This window comes from Sarcophilus harrisii, chromosome 5 (genome assembly GCF_902635505.1).
Source record: "Sarcophilus harrisii chromosome 5, mSarHar1.11, whole genome shotgun sequence".
Classification (NCBI taxonomy): domain Eukaryota; kingdom Metazoa; phylum Chordata; class Mammalia; order Dasyuromorphia; family Dasyuridae; genus Sarcophilus; species Sarcophilus harrisii.
The window spans coordinates 155,007,933-155,016,985 of NC_045430.1; positions in this window are offsets into that span (position 1 = coordinate 155,007,933).

Here is a 9,053-nt window from a genome sequence, read left to right on the forward strand (position 1 = left end):
AAGTAATTTCCTATTTCCTTTGTTGATCTGGCAAGCCTATATTTTTGGAGGTAGTCATCCATTTCACTTAGGTTATTAAATTTATTGGCATAAACTTGGGCAAAGTAACTCCTTATTATTTCTATAATTTCCTCTTCATTGGTGGAAAGTTCTCCCCTTTCATTTTTAAGACTACTAATTTCACTTTGCTCCCTCCTTTTTCTAATCAGATTTACCAAAGGCTTATCTATTTTATTGGCTTTTTCATAGAACCAACTCTTAGTTTTATTAATTAGTTCAATAGTTATTTTTTTAACTTTCAATATTATTAATTTCTCCATTTAATTTTAGAATTTCAAGTTTAGTATTTGATTGGGGGTTTTTAATTTGGTCTTTTTCTAGCTTTTTAAGTTGCAAGCTCACTTCATTGACCTTCTCTTTCTCTATTTTATTCAAGTAAGCCTCTAAGGATATAAAATTTCCCCTTATTACTGCTTTGGCTGCATCCCACCAATTTTGGTATGATATCTCATTGTTGTCATTATCTTGAGTAAAATTATTAATTGTGTCTACAATTTACTGTTTCACCCATTTATTTTTCCAGATAATATTACTTAGTTTCCAATTACTTTTTGGTCTATTTACCCCTAACTTTTTGTTGAATGTAGTTTTTATTGCATCGTGATCTGAAAAGAAAGCATTTACTATTTCTGCCTTCCTGCATTTAATTTTGAGGTCTTTATATCCTAATACATGGTCAGTTTTTGTATAGGTTCCATGAACTGCTGAGAAGAAAGTATACTCCTTCCTGTCACCATTCAGTTTTCTCCAAAGATCTATCATACCAAATTTTTCTAATATTCTATTTACCTCTTTAATGTCTCTCTTATTTTCCTTCTATTCTTGTTATATTCTATTCTTATTTTCCTTCCTTATCTCTTTAAATTAGATCAATTTTTGCTTTTGTTTGATGTGAGATAAGGAGGGCTCCCCCTGCTTTTTTTTTTCTTCACCTGAAGCATGATACATTCTGCTCCAGCCTTGTACCCTTATTCTGTATGTATCTCCCTGTTTTAAATTTGTTTCCTGTAAACACTATATTATAGGGTCCTGACTTTTGATCCAGTCTGCTATCCACTTCCACTTTATGGGAGAGTTCATCCCATTCACATTTATATTTAAAGTTACTAATTCTGTATTTCTTTCCATCTTATTATCCCCAGATTATGCTTTTCTTTTTCTTGCCCCCTCACCCTTACCGCCTTTCCCAGTATTAAACTTATGGGCCCCACTTGCATCACGCAGCTCTCACTCTTTAGGATATCTCCCTCCCCACTTTGAAATCCTTCCCCTTTCTTGTACCTTTCCCTAATTATGCTTTCCTTTTCCCTTTTCCTCTTCTATTTGTTAATGAGGTGAGAGAAGATTCTCTATAAAACAAATATGTCAATTATTTTCTTATTGAGCCAACTCTGATGAGAGTAAGATTCACTCAATCTTCTTCCCCCTCTCTAAATTCCCTCAGATATAATAGGCTTCCTTTGCCTCTTTGTGGGATGTAGCTTCCCTCTTTTTATCTCCCCTTTTCCCTTTTTCTGACACTATCTCCTTTCCATTTCTACTCTTTATGTATATGCACAACAGACATAAAGTTCTCAAGAATTCCTTTTATCTTTTTCTGCTTCTATAGAGTCCTATGGTTGGACATCAAATTTTTTGTTTAGATCTGGCTGTTTCCTTAGAAACAAATGGAATTTTTCTGTTTCATTAAATGTCCATCTTCTTCCATGGAAGAAAATGATCAGCTTAGCTGATTAGTTTATTCGTGGTTGCATTCCAAGTTCTTTTGCCTTTTGGAATATCAGATTTCAGCCCCTTCAATCCTTTAATGTGGAGACAGCCAGATCTTGAGTGATCCTTATTGTGGCACCTCGGTATTTGAATTGTGTTTTTCTGGCTACTTGTAATATTTTTTCCTTAGTCTGATAGTTCTAAAATTTGGCCACAATACTCCTTGGAGTTTTTATTTTAGGGTCTTTTTCAGAAGGTGATTGATACATTCTTTCAATGACTATATTTCTTTCTGATTCTATTATATCTGGGAAACTCTCTCTCTCGCTCTTTTTTTTTTAATAGACTTTTATTTACAAGTTATATGTATGGGTAATTTTACAGCATTGACAAATGCCAAACCTTTTGTTCCATTTTTTCCCCTCCTTCCACCCACCCCTGCCCCTAGATGGCAAGATGACCAGTAGATGTTAAATATATTAAAGTATATATTAGATACACAATAAAAATATATAATCAAACCGTAATTTTGCTGTACAAAAAGAAATGAACTCTGAAATATGGTACAATTAACCTGTGAAGAAAATCCAAAATGCTGGCAGGCAGAAATATAGAGATTGGGAATTCAATGTAATGGTTCTTAGTCATTGCCCAGAGTTCTTTTGTTGGGCATAATTGGTTCAGTTCATTATTACTCCATTGGAACTGATTTGTTTCATCTCATTGCTGAGGATGGCCAGGTCCAACAGAATTGGTCATCATATATTATTGTTGTTGAAGTACATAATGATCGCCTGGCCCTGCTCGTTTGTGTAAGTCTCTATAGGCCTTTCTGAAATAATCCTGTTGGTCATTTCTTATCGAACAATAATATTCCATAATATTCATATACCACAATTTATTCAGCCATTCTCCAATTGATGGGAATCCACTCACTTTCCAGTTTCTGGCCACTACAAAGAGGGCTGCCACAAACAGTGGTGCACATACAGATTCCTTTCTCTTTGTTATGATCTCTTTGGATTATAAGCCCAGTAGTAACACTGCTGGATCAAAAGGAATGCACAGTTTGATAACTTTTTGAGCATAGTTCCAAATTGCTCTCCAGAATGGTTGGATGTATTCACAATTCCACCAACAATGTATTAGTGTCCCTGTTTTTCCAAATCCCCTCCAACATTCCGCATTATCTTTCCCTGTCATTCTAGCCAGTCTGAGAGGTGTGTAGCGGTATCTCAGAGTTGTCTTAATTTGCATTTCTCTGATTGATAATGACTTGGAGCATCTTTTCATATGGCTAGAAATAGTTTCAATTTCTTCATCTGAGAATTGTCTGTTCATATCCTTTGCCCATTTATCAATTGGGGAATGGCTTGATTTCTTATAAATTAGAGTCAATTCTCTATATATTTTGGAAATGAGGTCTTTATCAGAACCTTTGACTAAAAATATTTTCCCAGTTTATTGCTTCCCTTCTAATTTTGTCTGCATTAGTTTTGTTTGTACAAAAAACTTTTCAATTTGATATAATCAAAAATTTCTATTTTGTGATCAGAAATGATCTCGGGTTTTTCTCTGGTCATAAATTCCTTCCTTTTCCACAGGTCTGAGAAATAAACTATCCTGTGTTCCTCTAATTTATTTATAATCACATTCTTTATGCTGAGGTCATGAACCCATTTTGACCTTATCTTGGTGTATGGTGTTAAGTGTAGGTTGATGCCTAGTTTCTGCCATAATAGTTTCCAGTTTACCCAGCGGTTTTTGTCAAACAGTAAGTTCTTATCCCAAAAGCTGGGGTCTTTGGGTTTGTCACAGTGGAGTGTTTTGTCAAACACTAGGTTGCTATAGTTGTTGACTGTTTTGTCCTTTGAACCTAACCTATTCCACTAATCAACTAATCTATTCCTTAGCCAATACCAAATTGTTTTGGTAACTGCTGCTCTATAATACAATTTTAGATCTGGTACAGCTAAGCCACCTTCATTTGATTTTTTTTTTTCATTAATTCCCTTTAAATTCTTGACCTTTTGTTTTTCCATATGAACTTTGTTGTTATAATTTTGAGGTCATTAAAATAGTTTTTTGGGAGTTTGATTGGTATAGTGATAAACAAATAGATTAGTTTAGTTAGTATTGTCTTCTTTATTATATTTGCTCACCATATCCAAGAGCATTTAATATTTTTTCCAATTGGTTAGATCAGACTTAATTTGTGTGAAAAGTGGTCTGTAATTTTGCTCATAAAGTTTCTGATTTTCCCTTGGCAGATAGATTCCTAAATATTTTATATTATCAGTAGTTACTTTAAATGGAATTTCTCTTTGTAACTCTGACTGTTGGATTTTGTTAGTGATATTTAAGAATGCTGATGATTTATGTGGGTTTATTTTGTATCCTGCAACTTTGCTAATGTTCTGCATTATTTCTAATAACTTTTTAGTAGAATCTCTGGAGCTCTTTAAGTATATCATCATATCATCAGCAAAGAGTGATAATTTGATTTCTTCATTGCCTACTCTAATTCCTTTAATCTCTTTCTCAACTCTTATTGCCAAAGCTAGCATTTCTAATACAATATTGAATAGTAACGGTGATAGTGGGCAGCCTTGTTTCACTCCTGATCTTATTGGGAATGGTTGCAGTTTTTCCCCATTACATATGATACTTATTGATGGTTTTAAATAAATGCTGCTGATTATTTTAAGGAAAAGTCCATTTATTCCTATACTCTCAAGTGTTTTTAATAGCAATGGATATTGGATTTTATCAAATACCTTTTCTGCATCTATTTACATGATCATATGTTTTTTGTTAATTTGGTTATTAATATGTCCAATTATATTGATAATTTTCCTAATATTGAACCAGCCCTGCATTCCTGGTATAAATCCTACTTGATCATAGTGTATTATCCTGGGGATGATTTTCTGTAGTTTTTTTGCTAATATCTTATTTAAGATTCTAGCATCAGTATTCATTAGGGAGATTGGTCTATAATTTTCTTTCTCTGTTTTCAACCTACCTGGTTTAGGTATCAGTACCATGTCTGTGTCATAAAAGGAATTTGGTAGGACTGCTTCATTGGGAAGTTCTCTGTGATGAAAATAGTATTTAAGCTCTTTTTTTTCATCATAATTTTCAGGAAATCCAATAAACCTCAGATTATTCCTCCTAGATCTATTTTCCAAGTTTGTTCTTTTTCCAAGAATATAGTTAACTTTTTTTCCATTTTTTTTCATCTTTTTTTGGTTTGGTTGACTGATTCTTGATGTCTCAATGAATCATTCATTTCTATTTTTTCTGTTCTTGTTTTTAATATATTATTTTCTTCATTAGCTTTTTTACTTCTTTTTGTATATGTCCAATTGAGTTATTAAATGAGTTATTTTTGCTCTCTTAATTTTTTTCCATTTCACTAATTTTTTTTATATTGAGTTATTTTCTTTTTCCAATTCATATATCCTACTTTCTTCCTAGTTCTTTATCTTTTCCAATTCACAAATCCCACTTTTCTGGGAATTCTTTACCTTTTCCAATTCAAAAATTCTGTTTAATCCGCACTTCCAGAGAGTTCTTTACCTTTTCCCATTCATATTTCAAGAAGTTGTTATTCTCTTGCATAGCTTCCTTTCCCCCTTTTTCTTCTAGCTTTCTTTTAAGATTTTTGCTAGTCTCTTCTATGGAGAGTTGTATGGTGGAGGCATGGCTCGATCTTCCTTTGGTGTCTTGTCTGGAGAATGTTTGCTATTACTCTCCTTGGCGTTAAAAACCTGCTATCTTTTTGTATAGATGCTATTTATAGTCCTTTTAATTTTTTACTCATTTTTTAAAGACCTGTAGGGTCTGCCTTCAAAGCAAGGAGGTTACTAACTTCCTCTGCAGAGCAGGGATAGATATATGGATAGTAGCTGTACTGTAAACGGATGGCAAAGAGAGGTGAGATATAGGAGAGCTCTGGGAAAAAATTCCCCACCAGCAGTGATTTATTCCTGGGGGGAAGGGAGAAGCTGGGGAAGTGCCCAATGAAGAACCCCCCTGTGTGGATTATCAACTGCCCTGGCACTAGAGGCTGAGTAGTGGAAGTGTCACTATCCTAAGCCAAAGCCCACTGTGGGTCTGTGAGTATTAGCAGTTGACCAGCAAATAGCCAACCCTGCATGGAACAGAAGTGTCTCTGCCCAGGGTAGCACAGTCACTCTGCAGAAGTTCTATTGCCTCAGGCCAGGTCCTCTACTGTGCAGATTAGAGGCTGTCCTGGGCTAAACCCCGCCCCCCACCTTGCTGTGCAGATTTGTGACTGCACTGGTACATGCTGCAGAATGCCACTGCATAGCTGTATTGTGGCTTGTGCTGGGTCACTTCCAGTTTTGGGTGGGTATTGCCAGATCTTGTTAGGTTCTGGCGTTTTTTAGAGTATCCTCTACTTTTGTCTTTAATTTCTCTGCTGGGCTATTGCTTTTTAATTAAGGCAGAGCAATTGGAGTCATCTCTGTAAATTTTCTAACTACAGAGGCTACCCCTACCCGGTCTGTTCAATATGCTAGCCTCTACTCTTCCTGCCTGTGATGGTCTGTTCTTGGCTTCTCAGGATAAACCTTTCCTGGCAATCTTCCAGGTTATCTTTGGCTGGTAAATTGTACTTCTAACCTTTATGAATTTGACCAGTCAAGCGCTATTTTTGAGGGTGAATTTAATAATTGATTTTAAGGGTATGAGAAGAGCTTAGAAAGTCGCATATGCTTTCTCTGCCACCTTGGCTCCGTGTGAATTTTTTTTAGATAATTTCTGTGTTGCCTTTTCCCAAACCTCTTATAAACTTCTCATTTTTCCCTCCTCTCTTTTAAGATCTTTTATAGATTTTTTTCTAGGAGAGCCTTGTGTAATGGGGGCCAGTTTGTATCACCCTTTGGGGTTTCATCTGGAGATTACCTTCTTTTAGTCTCCTCAGGGTTTGAAATCTGTTCTTCTCTTTCACCATAAAATCTATCTATGGTCAGATTTCTCTTTGCTTTTTTTTTTACTGATTTAAAAAAAAAAAACAGATCTGCTTTTAGGGCAGCGGAGGTTGTTTAAGCTTCCTCCACAAACAGCAGCAGCTACGCTAGGCTTGTGCTGACTCACTCTTGGTGCTGGTTGGGTGTGGTCAGGTCCTGGGAGATTCTGGGATTTGGGGGTTCACTATTGATTTTTTGTGTTTGTGTTGGATGTTTCATCATTTCTCTGCTGATCTACAGGCTTATAGCCAGGGCAGAGTAGCCAAGTCTTCTGTAGATTCTTTCCCATAGGAGTCTTCACTGCCCCACAGGGACTGCAGCACCCACAGACTCTGTGCTGCCTGCACTGCCAGCACTTGGCTTCTGTACTTGGCCCACTTCTCTCTGTGCTTAATTGAAACAGACCTTTTGTAGCAATCTTCAAAATTTTCTTCTGCTACTACTCTGTTGCACTCCTCATATTTGTGGTTTCTGCTGGTGCAGAGCTAATTCAGTGGCTGGATTTGCTAATTAGTTTGAGAGTTGTAGGAGAAAGACAGAAAAAAAAATGTATGTCTTCTCTGCTATCCTGGTTCCACACCCCCCCCAATAGAGTAAATTTTTTTAAGAGAAGAAAATTCACTATAATAACAATGAACCCTTTGGATGGAAAAGCATAATGCGCAAGTTTCCTATAATTTTCAGAAAATACGGGAAAAGAAAAGGAAAAGTATTAAAATAATCTGTGATTTTTGTCACCTTGTAGAACTCAGAGTGTCTGGAAGCATTATATGGAAGTTTCAGTTAGGACAACCTAAGGATCTGTCCAAAGCATACACAGGGTAAGCAACTAGTCCAGAATCTCAAGACTGATAAGTGTTCAGGTCTGAAATTTGGATCCTGGTCTTCCTGAATATAAATGCAGCTTCTGGTACTAGGTTAGGTTATAATTTTATGTAATATATTACCATAGTCAGTTATCACTAATTTCCCTGGAGAAATCTCCTTCCTGGGCATGGTGTCTTCTCTACCTGGTAAGATAATAAAAAGCAACATCATTAAAAATTTCTAGACATCTAATTTTTATTTAGGATTGACAATAGAACATTTGTTTGTTTAAAATGACTGACTGGAAATCATTCATCTCCAGGCTGGAGAAAAGGAAAATTTTATAGAAGAATTCTAAATATGAATCTGTTTCCAAAGGCAGATAGACATCTAGATTGATAGATAGACAGACAGATAAACTCCCTTCACAAACCCTAAAACTACTTCAGAATGTTTTCACATGTAAAATTCCATCTCCCTTCTCCCTATTTTCAGACAATCTAAACACAGACTGGCCCTTATATGTGCTTGTGCATGTGTGTGTGTCCATATGTGTGTATGGGGTATATACATATAAATATATAAACAAATGCACATATATCATATATTATTATTATTATTATGTGTTCACATTTACTTAGTGACCATAAAATATAAACTCATGGAGGTGTGAAATTCTTTGCTACATTTGATCTTTGGCTTTGTATACAAAGTGTCTAGCATTGCATGTTTTTCATAGTCATTTACTAATATTGATTGGTGAATGTCAATTGACTCATGCCATTTAGTTTACTTTAGTGAAAATGTTTGTGTTACCCCACCTACACCCTAATTATTTTTGCCTTTGCAGATTGCATGTCTGTACCACTAGTTATCATATTGTCATTTATAATTAGTTGCAATGTAATATTATATTAAGTATTTATATATCCTTTTTAAGTTTGCAACACATTTTACATATGTAAACTCATTTGATTGTCCTTAAAATTCTACAACACTGGAGTCTTTGACATGCTATTTAGATAATATTGTCTCTAAGGAAACCTTTTTTTTTTCCAGCTTTAGACTTTTCCTCTGGAAGAATTCTAGAGGAAAAAAAAATGGTCTGCTAAATTATGTTAAGTGTTCATGTGCCTCTTTCAACATCTGGAGATCAGACATTTTGTTTGTTGTGATTTGAAAGCTCAATAACCAAATGAAAGTCTTAATTGGCTTAGTGAATAACCTTTCTTCCCAAGGGGAAAAACACATTTTTCACATATTATTCTTAATACATTAAGTATCAAAAAATACCAGGGGATTTTTTGGGAATCCAAAAGGGATTAGCATCCCTTTTGGGGAAGGCATAACATAGAAGTAACTAAGGAAGATTTCTGAAATTACCAATATTACTTCCAGATATGAGTCCAGCTCTATTACCTAATTCCATATATATATGCACAAACATGCAGGTGTTAGTAATCCTGAGTGTAATTTGCA